Here is a 20,437-nt window from a genome sequence, read left to right on the forward strand (position 1 = left end):
GTACCAGAACGGGAGCAGAAGAAAAACACTCCTTAAGGGTTAGAATAGCCCTCTGTTGTTCCTCTCCGAAGGCAAACTTGACACCCTTCTTTAGCAGGGAGGTAAGAGGAAGCACTAGGTTGGAGAAGTTGGGAATGAACCTCCTGTAAAAATTGGCTAACCCTAAGAAGCTTTGTAGCTCCTTGACAGTGTTGGGTTCTCTCCATTCCCTGATGGCCTTAACCTTAACTGGATCCATCTCTATGCCCCTTCCTGACAAAAGGAATCCTAGGTAGGATACTGAGGTGGTTTCGAATTGGCACTTCTCCGGTTTAACTAATAGCTTATGATCTTGAAGACGTTGCAGTACTCTCTTAACCAGTACCCTATGCTCGGGCAATGTCTGGGAGAATACCAGGATGTCGTCCAAGTACACTACAACAGATACGAACAACATGTCCGCGAATACCTTGTCCATGTATCTTTGAAAAATGGCTGGGGCATTGACAAGGCCAAACGGCATCACCCTGTATTCGAAAAGTCCAAATGGGGTGCGGAACGCCGTCTTCCATTCGTCCCCTCTTCTTATCCTTAGGAGGTGGTAAGCGCCCCTTAAGTCCAGTTTGGTGAAGTAAATAGCCCCCTGTACTGCCTCCAGAATATCTCGGATCAAAGGCATGGGATACCTGTCCCAAATCGTCACCTTGTTCAAACCTCTATAGTCTATGCATGGACGTAATTCTGCACTATCCTTCTTCGGAATAAAGAATAAGGAGGCACCACAAGCGGATCTGGACTCCTGGATAAGCTCATTTTGAAGATTGGAGTCTAGGTAATTCCGTAGAGCTTTCCTTTCAGGGAGAGACAAGGGATACATCCGTCCAAACGGAACTACAGCATCCGGAAGTAAGTCGATACCACAGTCTTCTGCCCTGTGAGGAGGTAACTCACGTGGTTGGATGTCTAAAAACACCTCTGAATACTCTTGGTAATGTGTTGGAATCAAAGCGATGATAGCCGGACTTAGAGCAGGACCCGACCTCCCTCCATGGTGAGTTAAGCCGATAGACTGGTTCATACAAGTGGACTTACAAAAGTGCGAATTAAAACTCACTCTATTTGCCTTCCAGTTGATCTGAGGATTGTGTTGTCTTAACCAAGGGATACCAATGACCATGGAAAGTGCGCAGCTCGGATCTGATCGAACACCAAGTATTCAGAATGGTGACTCAATTCCATCTTCAAGGGTATAGTCTCTTTAGTAATAGGTCCAGAGGACAAAGGCCTCCCATCCACACCTTCTACAGGTATGGGAGTTGTCTTTGGTCTAGTGGACACCTGATGTTCCTTAGCCTAGTTGGAGTCCATAATGTTTCCGGCTGCTCCGCAATCTAACATAGCAAGAACTTCGGTGGGTCTCGAGTCGGATAGCCACAATTTGACTCGGAACACCATCAGACTGTTCTCCTCTGGGTTATTCATGGTTCTTGAGTAGTTGCAAGGGTACTTGGCAATTCCCCCGAGACTTCCCTTGCGGCAGATCGGAGGCTGTAGTTTTCCTTCCGCCTAGGAGGAACTTCCGGACAGTTTCTTAGTAAATGTTTAGAGGAACCGCAGTACATGCACAATCCGGCTTCTCTTCGTCGTTTGCGTTCCTCAGGTGTGAGAGGCCCTCAGGTGGCCCCTATTTGCAGAGGTTCTTCAGGAGTGAGGTTTGACCTGGATGTGGGAGAAGGAGCAGGTAGACCGACGGTTTGAGGGGTGCCTCTGATTCGTCTTCTTTCTTGTCGCCGTTCTGATAGACGGAATTCGATCTGTAGAGATAGAGTCATCAATCCTTGGCAGGACACAGGTCGAGCTACACGAGCTAACTCATCCTTGATTTCATCGTGTAGCCCTCTTCTGAATATAGTTTATTGAGCAGAGTCCGGCCAATCTGCCTTAGCCGCCAATCTCTGGAAGCGGGATATGTAGGTTTGGACGTCTGTGTTCCCTTGTGTGACATCCAATATAGCTTCCAGTGAAGAGTAGAATACTTCTGGTCTGTCAAACTTATCCTTAAAGGCTTCCACAAAACAGTCATAATCGTTCAGGGAGGGGTCATTTCTGGCTACCAGGGGGGTGGCCCAAGCCAGTGCGTTGCCAATGAGATTGGCAATAATAAATCCGACTCTGGACTTGGCGGATTCATAGGCATGGGTGCGAAAGGCAAAATAAACATTGCAGGCGTCTAGGAAGTCCTTTAATCCCCCCGGGTGACCATCGTACTTGCCAAAAGAAAGGGGCATAGCGGGTAGATCCCCGCGGTCATCACGGTGTAAGACCACCTGTTGTCTGAGGACGATATTCTCAGTTCTCAGCGCTTGGACTTCTGCAGTTAGGTTCTGCATAGCTGCCACTAGTTCTTGGTATTGTTCCAAGGAGGTCATGGTATTGCACTGGCGTTGTATTCTGTCAAGATCTGAGTCTACCTCCCCTTTCTCCTCACCTGACTCTCCTGAGGTGGATCCTTGACGGTCGGTTTCGGTGTTCTGGGGTTTCTTTTTAATCCTTGCACCCTTGCCCGTGGGTGCTCGAACCTTCTTTTCGTGTAGGTAAGGTCTGGCCCCTCCGGAGGCCACCTTGACAGAGGCAAAGACCTGTCCAAGGGGAACCCCAGGGGGCCAGCCTCCAATCTAGGGAAAAAGCACGAAGGCAGAAAAAACCCTAGTTCATAGATGGTCTTGATGATGAGTCAAAGAGATGGCACAGATGTTCTGCAACTCTTGTCGTGGGATCCAGAGATGTGAAAATACAATCCAAGGGTAAAACTAGATAAACTTCGCGGAGGCGAGCGAAGCAGTAGCACAGAAATGACTGAGGATACAGAATCAAGTAAGAAGGGTGCTGCCGAGCTGGCAGCGGACGAAAGACAGCAGAAAAGAAGTAGCGGAACACGGTGCATAGAAGTGGCACCGCGTTCAAAAGGTAGGAAGTCGAACCAAACTGCTGGGTTGGAAGTCGAGCGGATAGGAAGGCGCTCTAAGCAAACGAAAGTAGTGTTGACTGTACAGAGCGACAGCGACAAGTTAGAATAGGGTGAAAGTAGACTGGAAACAAGGAAGGCAAAAGTAAGAAGACGGTAACACAGAAAAAGGATAGATAGATAAAAGAGGAAAGGCAACGAGCGTAGTTCAGGCTCGCTACGGGAGGGCTGTAGAAGGAGCAGAAATCACAGAACGTAGAAACGAGTAGGCAGCACTCGGAGCGTTGAAAGAAACAGCAACAGATACAACGCGCCGAGCAGGGGGGCGGAGCCTGCATTTAAAGGCACCGCGCCATGTTGGATGAGGACTAGAAAGATCCTCGGGGTCGGAACTTCCAGCGGCTCCAGCATTTCCAAACCTGGTTCCTGACACCGGCTGCTAATGTTTTGAAAGAGGAGATGTATGACAAAACGTCTAGGGAGCCTTGTCTGACATCCAACAGGTCTTCGCAGGCTGTAAAGGAGAGCTCTGGTCGTTCGAAGGTCTGCTTGAGAAGATTCTGAAACCCCGAATAGTCCTGCAGAATGGCATTTCCACTAGTCACCAATGGGGTGGCCCAGGACAGAGCGTTTCCAGTCATGTTGGATATTAGGAAACCCACCCGGGCCTGATCTGTAGCAAAGGTACGGGGTCTGAATGTGAAATGAACCAAGCATGCTTCAAGAAACTCCTTCACCTTCTTGGGGGAGCCATCAAATTTCCCAGAGGACAGCGCCATGGGTGGCAATTCCGAGGGAGTCGGTTCCCTAGCCGCAACCATTTGTTTAAGCAAAGCGTTCTCAGTTTTGACACCTTGTAGCTCCTGGGACATGGCCTGGAAAGCCTTCCACAGCTCTTGGACCTGTTCCTCAGCTGACATCGTGATACTCTTTGGCGTTGCAATCTGTGACTTGAACGGTACCCTTGGCTGAGTCCCCCCTGTGCACACGCTCTCCTCACCTGAGCTTTCCGAGTCGAAGGTATCTTGCAGGCCTCGACGTGCCAGGTAGTCTCTCTCCTTCTTCTGGTGCGTGGGCTTGTCACGGAGAGAAGCCATTGTGGCCGCTGGGTGAGAACAGCGGCACAGTGACCTCCTTTCCGGAATCAAGCCAGAAAACACAGGGAAAAACCCGCAAGGGAAAAAAAAACCATGATAAGAGGTGTCAAGACTTGTCTCAGAAGGCCAGTTGTTCACAGATGAAGAAGGAAGCGAAGGATCTCCAACACTGAGGGTAGTGGCCCTCAAAACGTCCAAGTCCAATGGTAGCACTAGGCCCGAAGAGCAGGCGGAGAAGGCAGCAGCTGACGGCTGAGGTGGAGGTAGTAAATCTTCCAAGAAAGCACTGCGGGGAAGCACGGGAGAAAACCCCACGCTGTCTGGACTGAAAGAGCAAGGGAACGAAAAAGGGTGAGAGAGCGAGAGAGAGAGAGAGAGAGAGAGAGAGAGAGAGAGAGAGCCCAACCGCCGGAGAAAAAGGCACAGCTTAGCGCCGCCCAGGGAAGGCGGCGGAGAGAAACGGAAAACAAAAAGTGCGGTGTTCCGGGAACAGGAACACCGGAGAAAGTAACCACGGGGAAAACTCCTCAGTAATTCCAAAGCGAGGTGCAGAGGAAGAGCCAAGGACCCAGAGTCGAAAGGTAAACAACAGAGGGGGTTGCAACGACCTGCCGGGAGGCGGGGATTTAAATACTCCCGGCAGTGTTGCGTCCCGCGCTTTGAGCGGCGGATGCGAACACAGAAAAGGGACTAAAGTAACCTTCCTCTGCGTCTCCTCAAACTCCAACGCGGAAGAAATCGCCAGTCACAGCGATGGCCGTGACTGCGAGTGACAGTTTGCTAGCCTTTTGGATGTAGCTCCTGAGATTCTATCCGGGGCTCCAACCAAAAGACCAGGGGCTATAGCCCCCTTACCCCCCCTAGCAACGCCTCTGGACAATAACAATATAGTTGCATGTTTACAAAGTTCCTCCGTGGGAGCTGCTATAAGCAAATCATCAATGTATTGAATCAATGTAACAGATTTGCAATTTCAAGGAATCCAACAGTTCCTTAAGTGCCCTACTGTATATACTTGGGCTTTCTGTGTGACCTTGTGGTATTCTAGTGATAGTATACGCTCTCCCATCGAGGGAGAAAGGAAATACAAATCTGCTTTCTGGATGTAATGGTATACTAAAAAATGAATTTTTTAAGTCGATCACTGAGAAATATTCTGCAAATGGGGGTATCATGGTAAGGATGGTGGTAATGTCTGGAACTATTGGATACTTGGTTACTACAATCTTGTTGATCACTCTTAAATCAATGACAAGATGATATGGTAGATTTGAGTCCCCTTTTTCAAAAACAGGTAAAATGGGGCTATTGCACACACTCCCCGTTATTTCTTCTACTATCCCTTGTCTTATTAAGTCTGAGACAATTGTTTGAAGGGCTGAATAACATTCAGGGGATACTTTGTACTGAGGAATGCGTAGATAAATTGCTCCCTGTCGTATTTGCAGTTTCACTGGGGCAATAGCCATAAAACCAACGTCATTACCCGATACTGCCATAAGGCATCAGGGATGTTATCAAACTAGGGTGGCACATGTTTTGCTAAAAACTGATTCATTTTCAACGGGCTTACTGTAATGTGTAGGTCTATGCAATCTGGTTGGCGTTTCTACTCGTATGGCACTGGTGCATTTAGTTATATGCATTCACTTCATTCACTTTCAAGCGTATTATGTATAGTTCACACGTTTTGCTTTGCATATCATTTGTGATTTTATTGAGAATGTGTTATTCACCAAAAAGTGCCGAAACGTGTTTCAACCATAAGTGGGTGTTAATCAAGGCTGGGGTTATGATGTTTTATGAGTAGAGATTTTAGAGGGAGGCGTGTAGCCTCAAACTGTAGTTCACTTGCTAGTAGGAAATATGAAGATGGCGTGTAGCCTCGGGCTAAGGTTCACTTACTGGTTAGGTGCATCTTTTCCTACATTGCTTGCTAGCTCGGTGCCGGAGTCTGTCGTCTGTGCATACTGTAATGTGTACTCCGTCTGGCGTACAATAAATTGTATCATACAACCTTTTCAACAAATTTAACCCCAACACATTTTTTTCACACTGTGTAGTTAATAAAAACTGTATCTCACTAGCTGCTGGTCCTAAAAGGACATGTCCTGCGACCAATACTTTACTAACTACAAGTGTTCCAGCAAACCCTACTGAAATATTAGTATGCCCACTCAAAGGAATATCTGGAACCTTAGCATGATCTATAGAGCTCTTTTGCGCTCCCGCGTCTACTAGAAATCGAAGCTCCTGTCTACCAACTCTCATGTGAACGTAGGGTCCTGTCTGATCCACATGGATGGGAATTGGTTCCATTTTCATTTGAGGGTTGTCCTATTCTGTAATATCTCAAGAGAAATCCTCACTATTGTATTGATTAGTAACAAAAGACTCGCTAGGATTATCGAAAACATTGGAGTTGATAGGCACTGTAGTAGTTGCCACAGTGCCAGCCGTGGACCCAGGTGGTACCCATCCGCCCCTACTTCCTACCTGACCTCCCTGACGGCCTCTTCCCCTTCTTTGATACATTTCACTTCCCCTATTCAACAAGGATGGATACTGTGCCCTATAGTGGCCCTCCCGTTTGCAATATGCACACTGATTAGGTCCTTGTGGTGAAAATGGTATCAATTGACCAACACCTCTTCCTCTTGAGCCAATAAATGGCCCTCCCCTAGTTCCCTGTATTTGCTGTATTAACACTATTGTCTTAAGATCCACTCTCTTCTTTTCTGCTTTCTGTTTCTCCACATTTACTCTATTCTCATAATATTGAGCCATATGCAGAATATCTGACAGGGTTTTAGTCTGCCAAGCACTCTCTGATTGCATTATAAGAACCCTAAATTCTGTTAACAATTGCCGGACAAATTCATCTACAAATAATTGTTTCCTGTCGGCGTAGTCATTCTTTTCCTGAAAAATCAATAAATACTTGCTCAAACTTATTAAAGTACTCTGGGCCTCATTACCAGTTAGCCGGTCCTGATATAATGGTGCCGGTAAAACCATGCCGGCACTGTTTTCCGGACCGGCTAACTACGAGTTCTGTGGCCGTGTGGTGGTACACCCGCCAGGTCTGACATGGCGGGCGTAACGCCACTCGGCCACAGACAGACGCAGAAACACTGGCACCATCACAACATGGTGCCGGTGTTTCCACTTCCCCATTCCCGTGGAGTCCTACGGAGCTCCACGGGAATGGGGATTTACAGAATGCCGGCTCTGGATTTACTGGATCAACGCGACTGTAATGCCCCAGCAATTCCGGCAAGTCTGGAGCTGGTATATCCCTACAGGTCTGGCGGCAGCCTGCCAGTTTTACTGGCACGGCTACCGCCGTACTCATAATGAGGCCCTCTGTTAGCCTTTCAATTTTATTCTGGACACATGCGGCCAGCTTATAACCAATTAATCTTTTTCTCGGGTACCACCCTTTTGAGCTGTGCAGCTATCATAGTGGGAAAGTTAAGTACTGCGGGAGAGGGCCTTTCGCCAGCTGTCATATTAGCGCCAAACTGGAAAAGTGCATCCCATGTCCTCCTCAAAGTCGCAGGGTCAGTGATATTTCTAATTGGTGCCCAAATATATGATGGTAAAATTACTGAGAATAGGGTCTCCAAACCCCTACTATTAAAGATAGATTTATTCAAAACAGCCTCTAATTTTTTATAAGATCCCATTCGATTTTTCCTAATGTCAGGGATTGTTTGTTTTAATGCATTTGATTCTTGCCTGGAAAAGGGTCTGTGAACAAATCAGATATCATATTTAGCGGGCTGCATAATTGGTTTCCCTTGATTATGAAGGAAAGGGTCTCCTTGAGCATCAAGCGTAGCATGTTGTTGTATATAAACAGGTGGCGCCTCCCGCATAGGGAGCTGGCAACTAGGTGGTTTTCGTAATTTTAAAAGTGCTGTTAAGTGGATGAGTTGCTCTGGAATACTCATTATTGATGCATTATCTATTAGTTTCAAGTGTTGCAACTCTACAGAATTCTCTAACTCTCCTTCCTCATTTTGTTGCATAATTGCATCCAACATTACTTTCATAGCTTGCATCTGCATCTGGGGTGCATACTGACAAAAAGTACTGCAAATGCCCGAAAGAGGGGGGTGACAAGGTGCTGGGTTGTTCGTGCTTCTACAAATGTTCTGTACAGTTGGGAAGCCCTATTAAAGCATGGATATAGTTGCAGGAAGTAACACCTGTATGGACTTTCCTCTAATGAGATCTGTATTTTTGGTATGCTAGGAAACCAGGGCTGACGAGGAGGAGGTCGAGCCCAACGGTTTCAGCTGGGCTTACTGAGGCGAACAGCTGACAACGTGTGAAGCGGATTGAAATAAGTCTACGCTGTTGCGCGGACTACGATACTAATTTGTCTGGTTGAAGGGTTAACGACGATCGTGGTTGCCGTGTGAGCAGCAGGAAAGGCAGCGCCGTTGCGCTCGCCGTGTGTGTAGCAGGAAAGGCAGCGCTGTGGCGCTCGACTACAAGTAATTAGAATAAGGCGACCGTTGTCGCTCGTAGTAAGGAAATAATGAAGTAGCGCCGTTGCGCTGTGCCAGCGAAAGGGGAACGATCGTTGTCAGTATCCGGAAGAAGAAGGACGAGCGCCGTTGCGCAATGACGAAGGAAAGAGGCAGAACCGAAGTCTCTGGTGAGGTTGGAAGTGAAGAGGAATCGGATACTTCGCCGCACTAGAAACTGTAAAGTATTCATGAGATGAGTGAAGGATGTGGAGGCGTGTCATCTGAGTCACATTAATGGGGAGGGGGAAAGTAGTTCGTATGAGCGTAAATCTAAGGGAAACATGAAAGGCCGTTACTGATATAACGAATGATCGAGAGTGTCTGAAGAGCAGCTGGAGCGAAGGCTGTGTTAGAAAACGGCCTCCCAGAAACAAGCGAAGGGACAGACAGCTAACGAAAGAGATAGAGACTTTTTTTTCTGACAAGTTGTTTCAAGACAAGAGAAGGGGAAATACAGAGATGAGTAGTAGACAGCAGGAAAGAAGAAGAACCAGTGTTGAAGATACTTGGAAGAGAATAAAGAGAGAAACATAGACAGTAAAGGAAAAAGAACAATATAAAAAGTTTAAGACCACAAAGAACTTACCTGTTTTGTCTGCAGTCATTAAACCATCGATGCAGATTCCAAGGCAATGAGAAGACGTATCCATTTCAGTATATCTAGAGATAAAAGATGAAAAATGGTTAATAAATGAATTGGGCTCTCTTTTAGTCCATACAAACTACTCATTGGATAAGACTCCTTTGTCCTTCAAGTTCATTTAGCTGAATTATTACAAGTGGTCAGAGTGGTGGCCCATCTAAGAGCGGTACATCTAATTAACTGTAATTCTTCATCTGACACACAAGATTTTTTACATGCTCTGATGATAACAGGTTGTTGGACATATTCAGAAGTATTTTTTTCACTTTCTAATTCAGTTTCGATTCCGAGCTGCCTGATGTTTGTGAGGAGTGCCATACGTTTGGAACTCCTCACAAACATCAGACAGCTTGGAATACAAGATTTATTTGCAGACGTACAGTTGTACTTTACTATGTGGGAAATTATTTTGTCAGATGGGATCATTCATGTGGCGACTGCCATGATAATTCAGGCAGCTCTGAATACAAGATATACATGAAGACGTACATTTGTGCACTATTTTTGTGGGAAACAATTTGTCAGGTGGATCATACACATGACGACTGCCATGACATTTCAGTTGTGAACATAGCAAAGCTATTTGTTCGCACATTAAAAGTCAGCCAAGTAAAAAACGCATCTTTGAGAGATTTGTATTTTTTGCCTTGAGAAAGACCAAATCGGTCGAAACACATGTCGGCAGGCAGATACACCATTGACCATGGAATAAAATATAAAATATCAATGTTATCAGTCTTTACTGGACTCATTGTAATCACCATGTGACAGCGCATGTTTATGGAACACAAGTTGGTTTTCCTAACCCGTATTTGACATATATTTCAGATGCCGGGGTACCTTTTGGGGGTGCAGGCTGACCAAATTCTAAGTCGTTCGCAGAGTGAACGCAACAAACTCCAGATCAACATTTACGAAGCTTACTGGGACCAGGCATCATAAAAAACTTTCAAATTTTTCCTGGCAAAAGAAGATATTTGCAAATATCTTCAGTTTTATCTTCAGTTTAACCCCACCAGCCAAGTCTTACCTGCCAAACAGCTATACTTGGTGACAAAGTTCTGTGTCAGTTTCTCTGGGTGAAATATCGCGTGCAGTTCGAAGGGCTACATCCGGAAAAGAGGGCGTCTTTGGAGAGAAATCCGCTGTTACACTACATGGACTCCGTTTTGGCATCGTTACAAGTTGCCTTGGAAACTGTTCAGGTCACGTGCTAGTCAGCTGATCGGACGTGCTTCGCTTACACGGAAGCCACGCCCCCTTGTCCCTTAAAGCCTTCAGCCACGTGAACTTCGTTGCTGCTAATTGTACGTTACTATGTGCCTTTTCGTAGCCCGCCTATGGCAATGTTTGCCTTTCTCGGATTACCCTCTGTGAACCTTTGACTCTGAACTTTCGTTACCAGACCTCGGCTTTGTACTCTGATTCTGTTTATCTGGATTACCCTAAGGACTTGTTGCCACAGTAGTTTTCCTTTACTGCCGTTAAACCGCAGGAGCCTCCCCGCTCAACCTTCAGTTTCTACGGGCTCTGCGGTTCTTCACTTCCGCTCAAAACTGAACTCCAGTTCTCATTCATATTACGTTTGCACAAACGCCCTTGTTTTCCATCTGGAGTCTCCAGCTCTACGATTTTCTGAGATCCTCTTCAGCGTGACATTGCTTGGTCCTTTCTTCCTGTTCTATCTGAATCATCTATTTGGACTATAAGACCATTCTTACCAGTGCTGCTTATCAAGGACTTCCTTTACTCCAACTACCTGATTAACTGTTTGTTCTTTCTACTGAAGTGCATTTACTGACGCTTTCCAGGACATGCACCAACCCCGCTCTAGTGCGTCCCTCATGCCGTTCGGGTTGTCCTCCCTATACTAACCTTCCCATTTATTATTTTTTCCTGTCGTTTTCATCAACCATTTGGATTTTGTTCTCATTATTGAAACTGGTCCAGGATTTCCTCTCAGGTCTACTCACATACACTATGGCCGACTCATTCTGCAGGGCACAATCTAGATGCCCTGATCTCTTCTGACCTTCCCCTCTTTGTCCCTCTCTCCACTCCTCTCTCCTGGAGTGATCACTTTCTCCTCTCCTCCCACCTCACCCTCCCTACCCCACAGGCAAAGCCACCCTCATCACTGCCATCTTCCTTCTCGGTCATCCGACCCATGAAGCGTGTGTCAGTTGAGGCTTTCGCTGCCACCTTCTCGCCCCCTCCTGCCCCATCGGCTGACTCCCACACTGACACAGCCCTCTCCACTCTCTACTCTGCTATATCTGATACTCTTGATATCCTTGCCCCTGTCATGAGAATCCGCCTGAAGCCCAAAGCCAAATGTAACTGTAACTCCTGGTATGACTCGGATCTCGTCACCCTTAAACGCAAGTGCAGGGTGGCAGAGACGAAATGGCGTGCTTCATGTTCATCCTCTGACAAACTGGCCTGTCCCCTGCTCCAAAGGCAATACCGGCTCTCCGTTCTCACCAAGAAGAGAGCCCTTATCCAAGCCCGCATCACTACGGCATCTAACAATTCGGCCGAACTCTTTAAAATCTGCAAGGAGCTGGTCAATCCTGCTGCAGTCTCTACCTCTCCTGTCCCCTCCCAGGCCCTCTGCACGGCACTGGCCTCTCACTTCATTTCAAAAACTCAGGACATCCTGTCCTCACTCTCCTCCTATCATCTCCCCCCTCTATTCCCTGCCCTTCCTCTGGCCCTTCTGCAGCCACCCCTCCTCTCTCCTTCTCTGCCTTTCCCCTTTTTTCTGCTGACGAGGTTTCGAGACAAGTCCGATCTATGAAAATCTTGTCAAAACAGGTCCACCCCTGTTCCTCCAAAACTATCAAGGACCACATCGACTCCTTGGCTCCTGCCCTTGCTGACTTCTGCAATCACTCCTTCGCCTCTGGTGTCTTCCCATCCCCTCTCAAGCACTCCCTTGTGCACCCCCTTCTTAAGAAACCCTCTTCCGACCCTTCCTACCCAGCTAACTATCGCCCAATCTCTATCACTCCCTTCCTGGGCAAGCTCCTGGAGAAACTGGCCATCTCCCAGCTTAATCTCCATGCTGAATCTGTTGGTAGCCTTCATGACCATCAGTCTGGCTTCAGAGCTGCCAGAAACACGGAAACTGCTCTCCTGAACATCCGTGAGGACCTGCTCTCGAACCTTGACTCTAACATTCCATGTGTTCTCATTTTGTTTGATCTCTCTTCTGCCTTTGATACTGTCAACCATACCATCCTGCTCAACCGTCTCCGTGATAACCTGGGTATCACTGGTCAGGCTCTGGCTTGGCTGACCTCTTTCCTCTCAAATTGACCCTCCCAGGTCCAACTGGGGTCTTTCCTCTCTGACATCTTTTTCTCTACCTGTGGTGTCCCCCAGGGTTCTAACCTCTCTCCCTGGCTGTTCAACCAGTATCTAGCACTTCTCGCCCACCGCATCGCTGCTCTCTGCCCCAACTTTCAGTGCTATGCGGATGATACCCAGCTCATTTTCAGGCTACCCTCGGCCTCCTCTTCTCCTTCCCTCATCTCTGACTGTCTTTCTGCTATACAGGAATGGTGTGCCGCCAACGACCTCTGCCTTAATGCCAGTAAGACTGAGATTCTACTCATCGGCACACCCACTCCCTACTTCCCTGCAGCTCTCTGGCCGGCCTCTCTTGGCCTTCTTCCTGCTCCTACCTGCAAGGCAAAAAACCTCTGGGTCATCTTCGACTCCACACTCTCCTTCTCTCCTCACATATCCAACTTCTCTAAGAAGTCACACTACCAACTACACCTCCTCAGAGGTATCCTTCCTTTCCTCTCCTTCCCCCAGAAGCTCACTGTCTCTAGAGCCCTGGTTCTCTCGAAGCTGGACTACTGTAACAGCCTCTACCTAAATCTGCCCGCCTCTACTCTCCGCCCTTTGCAACTCATCCAGAACAGGACTGCGAGACTTGTCCTTGGCCTCAAGCCCAGGGACCGTATCTCTCCAGGACTGAAATCACTACACTGGCTCCCAGTGACTGCGAGGATCAAGTTCAAAACCCTTTGCATTGTCCACAAGGCCGTCTGGGGCCTTGGGCCAAAATACCTTCAACTCTGTCTTCCTAAATATCTTCCTTCTCGTGCTCTTCGCTCATCCGCCTCCAACTCCCTCAGGGTCAGCCGCTTCTCAAAACAATGAGTTGGGGGCAGATCTCTCTCTGCTGCAGGGGCCTCCCTCTGGAACAGCCTTCCTGCCTCCCTGAAACTTGAGGAGAACCATCTCCGGTTCCGGAAGCACCTGAAACCTTCCTTTTTGCCTCTGCCTTCTCTCCCCCTCTCCCCTGCTAAAATTACTGAAACTGCACTGAATCTGCAACTGGGCCACTCACCGTTCTCGGTCCTTGGCCCAGCCACTCTCCCCTGCACTACCTCCCTGGCAACCCCTGCACTGCGGGACTGTGTCTGTATCCCTACAGCCCCCCTTCCCAGCACTTGTCTGCACTTACCTCGCACTTGCCACCAGCTGGCCCTTGTAATTTATCCTGTATGCTAGAACCCTGTACTGCACTTTTCCCTCTAGCTTCCCCCCCTGCACTTTTCCCTTCCCTTCTGCCCTGGCACTTGCGCGATCTGAATGACACCTGGCCTAGTAGGATCGTTGTCTGTCTCCCCTTGTCCCCCCCCGCCTCGTCGCGCCTTGAAACACTTGTGTATAGGCGCGTTACAAATGCCATATCATATCATATCATATCTCAGGTACCGGCAGTTCTATTGTGTTTAATAGAATTAATTAAAACGAAACAAGTTAGGCATAATACTCAAAACCTTTTCTGTATCTCTTGCAGCATTGGTCTGGCGGTGCGCTCAATCCCGCTCTTTTGCATTATAGATTACTCTGTCTTTTCTTACATAAATAGCAGAGTGGTACATCGTGAAAAAGAGTCCCTCTCGAAGAGGAAGCCTGATTCTTGAAATCAGGGGAACTGGGTTTTCGGAGACGTCTACGGCTCATCCGACATCTCGATCCAGGTTGGGGTCACGTACACCTTCCGGCTCGGTGAGTAACATCCGCTGATGGAGGCTAGTGTCAGCTGCGAGCAATTCATTTTCTTTGTTATTAAATGATTTAGTTTGTTTTACAAAACATTTTCATTATATCACATCCTTCCATCAATTTTCATAATTCCAAAAAGTAAAATGAGTACCAAAAAAGAAAAAAAAAAAGGAACACAATCATAACATCATAGTCAGATCGATAAGCTGTAAAAGGTAGATTTTCCACTATGGTTGTCCATGACAGTTTTGGTTATACCTATTCCATCATGGGCCATGTAAGGGGCTCTACCAAAGTCAGCCAATCTTTTCTAGCTAAATTAGTCCAGAATTGAGCGACTCTAAATGTCAGTTTCTTATTAGTGCCCAACATCAACGTTGTCCATCTGTCTTCAGAGGAGAGTATCATTTCCTCTGGATGTAACATGGCGGCGAATCATCGTCTTTCATCGGCCAATGCAGTGCAATCCATAACGATATGGTATGATGACTCTACCTGATCATTATTTTGACAAAATGGACAGGTGATGAGATTAGCCCTAAATTGTTTAATTGTCGCTAGCACCTCTCCTGTAGGCAGTGTATTTAGCCGCATTCTGAGAAAGAGGTCTCTAGTCCGTTGGCAAGGAAAGAGAGCAAGATATGAGGGGAGTTGATTTAGCGCACTATTTTCAATCACTCCTCAAATTACAAGTTGATACAAGGCTTTCTTCTCTATCGTCTCAATCCAGTAGGCTTTTTGAATTTTTCTCTTGATTTCCATTGGTCGCTTTATCAGAGTTTCCATCGTGCAGCCACCCATCATCTGACCACATGCTTCTTTCCACATTCTAAGAATTGTGTTGTGTCATGTTTTGGGTCTGGATCTTAGGATGTCAATTGGAGGGATAATATCATCTGTCAGGATTTTTCTATAGAGGTCCAAGGATCTGCATGTCATGATTGATTTAATTGATTGCAAGGCCAGTATAAAACGGATCCTCTGTACGGGGAAAGACTTAGGCAAGGCTAGAATTCTCCTCAAAAAATTTGCTTCCAATAGAGCCCACGTCTTCCAATGTAGATTTAGCATGGTTTCACTTTCGTAAGTTAGTATCGCTACTACTTTTTGGCGGTAGTATGTGATGAGAGGCTTTAAGGAGGACTTTCCATATTTTTTGTGTAACATTAAGCCTTGCTGGCCAGGGCTTCTGTTTTCGATCTCAGATGTTCGGCACATTCCTTTTCGCATATACTTGGGTTCAGCCAGATTCCCAGATATTTAATAGCTGTGACTTCATCTAGTTTCTTTGCACTTAGAAATACCGTCAAGTTTCTCTGCTTTTTTCCAGATTGGCGAGCCAATGACATGGAATGCGACTTAGATACGTTGATTTTAAGATTGTTTTCTTCTACATATTTCTCAAAGTAGAAAGTCGTTTTTGTAGCCCTTAATTGTGTTCTGTCCAGTAGGACTAGGTCATTTGCGTACATCAGGTACGGTACAGGCGTCCCATTTGGAATTGGTGGGTTAGCAGTCAGTAAGTTCTGAGACGAAGCAAGGTCTGAGGTGTAAAGATTGAATAAAGATGCTGTCAGCGAACATCCCTGATTCAGCCCTTTCCAGGTTGGAATTTCTTTTGATAGTGTACCGTTTCTTAATAATCTTACTCTTATGGTTGTGTTCGAGTATAGGGCTTGGATTGGTTCTAAAATTTCCGTGGGACAGTTCCACAGTTTTAGTTTTGCCAAAGGTTTTTCCGATTTACGCTATTGAAAGCAAGCTTAAGGTCTATGAATACAGCGTTGATGCCTGTTTTGGTTTTAATAGCTTCAAGCTTGAATAAGTTCAGGATCAAGAGAATGATGTTGGTTCCCACTCCCTGTATGAAACCAGCTTGTCTGGGATCTCTTCTATTATTCATCTTCGCCCATTCCGTCAATCGTTGTAGTACAAAGGAGCGAACACCTTGCCAAGGGGGTCTAGAAGTGCGATAGGTATCGACCTATCACCTTTTTTAAATATCGGAATCAGAGTTGCCAATCGCCAGGTTGCTGGGATTTGTTTGTGATCAATACAAATAAGTGATGACAGAGTTACGCCCAGGTCTCCGGATTTGTTCTTAAGTTTTGGTTAGTAAGACAATCCGGTCCTGGGACTCTTGAAGGATTTAGGCGTTTGATATTTGACAGTAGATCTTCATATTTCCAGGTTAAATCCCATTTGATGGATGTTGACATTTCTGTCTCGGTTATGTGTTTTTTTTCTTTGCAAATAGTTGGGAGAAATAGGTGATCCAAGTTGCTTCCGCAACATTTGATGTTATCAGATCTGTATGTGTATCTTGACTGTTTAAGATCTTCCACAGGTTTCTTGTATTCAGACTTGCAAGTTCCCTTAGCATTTGTTCTGCATCATCTTGTGCTCGGATGATCCTGGAACTATGCAGCTATTTTTATATGAAAGTTTGCAAGATTTTATTTGCGTCTGGCGTTGCTCCACCGGTAGATATTGAGCTTTCCGAAGTTCAGTTCTTAGCAGTGTTTTCCTATTAACAGTTTCTTTGCTATAAGCATGTTTATGAGTCAGCCGGTGAGTCGTCGCAGCTTGCATTGTATGCCTGAATGGTAGGAGAAGCCACTCATAATCTATTTTTTCTCTCTCATTCATCTGTGTGTTCACAAAGTTTTGTTTTAGTTGTTTCAATTGGATTTCTGAGATCCGGAACCTCGTGTTACCGTGGGATAGCTCATTCAGTGGTTGTGACTGAGTTGGAGATCTTTTTTGTTGGGTTTTCCATATCATTATTAATTTGTGGTGATCGCTGGTCTCTGCCGGGGCAATTTTCAACATATCAATCTCAGTACTCAGTGAGTAAGAGGTGAATATATAATCCAAGTGCGCCTCTGAGTGACTTTTTTTCCAGGTAGGCATTGCTGGAGAGTCGAATTTCGTTTGGTCATTTATTAATACAAGATCTCTTTGCGCTATCTCTTTTGACCATACACAATCGATGAAAGTACTATCGTTGCTGGCCACAGGGTTCCAGTATAAATTAATGATCCCTATATTTTTAACGCTTGGATATTTGATGTTTAATAATCATTATTACAAGGTGGAAGGATATGTTCCAATATCAATACTTGAATGAACGGGTTCGGATTGAATGATTCGATAACCCCCAAGTTTACCCCCTGCTTTATGAGGGTAAGTAGGCCAGCGGAAGGACGTCCTTTAGGTCTGACGATGGCTGGGTTCATAAACGTTGTGTAGCCTTCACTAATGGGTTGCTTGCTGATCCACGTTTCTTAGAAACCACAGGATATCATAGTTTTTCAGGTCCTGATTCTCACCTACAAATAACTGCCCAGAACGTTTGTTCCATGAGCACAATTTCCAAGGGGATTCTTCCACTACCCATGTTTGTTATGGGTTCATTGGCCCTTTTCGTGGAGGTGGTGTAGCATGTGCAGACAGGGATTGCTTTATAGAGTTGGTCTTAATCATTTCTACATCAATTAAACTTGAATATGCCAGGGATCCAATCTTTGTTTTCAACTTGTAGAGATCTACAGATACTTTCTCCGTTAGTCTTGGGGTTTGGACTTTTTTTGATCTTGTCCAGCTCGGTTCATGTTCTTCGCTTCCATCACAGGTTTTTTTCATATTTCCTCCTTGTTTCAATAGCTTCCAATCGAAGTTGTATTTTGTTGATAAAAGCCTCATTATGGATCTGTTTGGTGTGTATAAGTGCAAGCATGGTCTTCATGGCTTCACAGCAGTCTCATATAGCTGAAGGAATTGAGCGAGTGCTATTGTAGAGGCCGCCATCAATAGATTTTGAAGGTCCATCATTGTAGTGGGGATCACTGGACATGGTTTGTGGTTTGTTTGTATACAGTTGTATTTGCTGTGGGTTAATTCTTTGTGCTGCACGTCATCCTTTAGTTCATTTGACAATTTACATTTTTCTTTAATCCCTCTCTGAACTAGGATTTCATCTGGTGAGGAAGTCTCACAAATCTCTCCCCTTCTCACCTGTTTTTGTTGTTTGCTTGAGACCTTCTTTGGTGACTTCTTTTGCACGGTCCGGGATTTGTATAGACCCGTGCGCTGGTCTTCGGATTCCAGCGTGAGGATGGCAATCCAACTCCAGGATACGTTCAGATGTCCAGGACGGAGACCAGGAAGGAGCAATGTCTGAGCTTGGAGACACGGAACGCCGTGACCCGAGCGCGGACGAAAATCCAGGAAGTTAAAGGTAAGTATTGAGGAAAGGAAGGAAGGAAGGGAAATTCAAGGATCCGGGAAACAGGATGCAGATGAAAGCCCCGAGCGAACTCCAGCAACACACGTCCAACTACAGCAAGCGGTAGCTTTGAGACGCACAGAGCCGCAGGAGCGTGTCTGTTTAGTAGAGCGCAGAGCGTGGAACGCGAGGACTGGCAAACAGCGTTCCTTGTCTGGCGGACATGTTGGAAGGATTACTGCATTCAATCCCCTGTGTGTCAGGGACCACGAAGTCCAGAAAGGACGTAGGCGACGGTTCATGACAGTATGCCTCCTCTGAAGCCCAGGTCCTCTGGGTTTGCCTGGATGAATAAGATGGTATCTTTGAATCAGCCTGGGGTCATTCATGTTTGAAATGGGTTCCCAAATGCGCTCACTGGGAGGATAACCTTTCCACTCGACCAAATATTGTAATTGGCCACGTCGGTACCTAGAGTCACAGATTCTGGAGACCTCATATTCGAGTTGGTCATTAACAATCACTGGGTTAGATCTTGGAGCAGTTCGAGAGGGCTGAACATATGGTTTTAACAGAGAGGTGTGGAAGACTGGATGGATCCTTTTCCATGATTCCGGTAGACGAAGTCAAAAGGTCACTGGGTTGACTATTTCTTTTATAGAAAAGGGTCCGTAATACCTGGGAGCCAATTTATTTGGTCGTAGGTGATGGGGAAGGAGTTCCGAGGATAACCAGACTTTATCGCATACTGAATAGGAAGGCCCAGGTCTTCTTTTGGAGTCTGCATAATTTTTAACGTCTCTTCGGGCCTTTTCAAGGTGTTCTTTCGCTTCTTTGTGCACATTAATTAGTGTTTTAATCCAGGAATCAACTGCAGGTACTGGGGTAGGGTGTGGAAGAATGGACGGTAGAACTGAAGGAGGAAATCCTTGACTGCAGAAGAAAGGACTGGTTTTGATAGCTGAATGATCCGAATTGTTGTATGCGAATTCGGCCACAGGTATTAAGAGTGGCCAATCATCCTGGACCTTGGTGGCAAAGCAACGAAGATACTGTTCCCGGGTTTGGTTTACTTGTTGAGTGGCTCCATTGGTCTGTGGGTGATAACCCGAAGACAAGGCACGTTGGATTCCCAGTATACAACATAACTGTTTCCAGAACTGGGATCTGTACTGGGGTCCTCGGTCAGAAATGATCTTGGATGGTAGCCCATGAAGCCGGAATATGTGTTCCAGGAAAATTCCAGCAAGTTCAGATGAGGATGGCAGTTTATATAAAGGTGTAAAATGAGCCATATGAGTGAACACATTAATGGTAACCATTATAGTTGTGTAGCCCCTGGAAGAGGTTAGTTCCACGATAAAATCTGTGGCAATGATTTCCCAGGGTCTTGTTGGTATTGTTTGTTGGAGCAGGAGACCTGCTGGTTTTTTGTTATCATGTTTGTTCTGATTGCAGACTGCACATGTTTGGATATTGTCACGTCTCCCAGTCCACGCATTAAACAATCCACAATTACACAGATCAGCCGTACCTACATGGCACGACAGTCACCTCTCATCATGGCGCAAAGAAACGGCATTCCGCTCGACAACGGAGAGCGCTGACTGGCACTCCGGGAGTTTTTCGACCCTCAGTGCTGTGGCATCTTCCATGGAAACTTACGCATTGCCGCCGAGGAACACGGAGATTCACGCGTCACGTGAGGTGAATGACTACCAATCACATTCATCATCTGCCAGCACGTGATTTTCTTCACGCTTCCGTGATGCACATCATGTGACTGTTGTTAGCAGTTAAAAGCATCAGAAGCCACGGAGTCAGTGCTTCTCAGCTGCCTCTTAAGGACTGTTTGGCGTTTTGAATCTCATTGGATATTTTGGCACCTCGACCACGGACTGCTTCACGGATTTGCCTTCGTCCTTCTCCTTGCATCTGTTACTGTCATGATGC

General features: G+C 46.2%; 1 long non-coding RNA gene across 1 annotated transcript in view; it reads right to left on the reverse strand.

Annotated features, from left to right (window-relative positions):
• The window catches only part of LOC138489233 (uncharacterized), a 72,034-nt gene that overhangs the window by 18,598 nt on the left and 32,999 nt on the right, over nt 1-20,437 (reverse strand). Inside the window, exon 2 of the long non-coding RNA XR_011274759.1 lies at nt 9,169-9,242. This is a non-coding gene — a long non-coding RNA (uncharacterized lncRNA). The remainder of the gene's footprint in view (nt 1-9,168; nt 9,243-20,437) is intronic.

Source organism: Ambystoma mexicanum, chromosome 9, assembly GCF_040938575.1.
Source record: "Ambystoma mexicanum isolate Mex_15411 chromosome 9, UKY_AmexF1_1, whole genome shotgun sequence".
NCBI lineage: Eukaryota > Metazoa > Chordata > Amphibia > Caudata > Ambystomatidae > Ambystoma > Ambystoma mexicanum.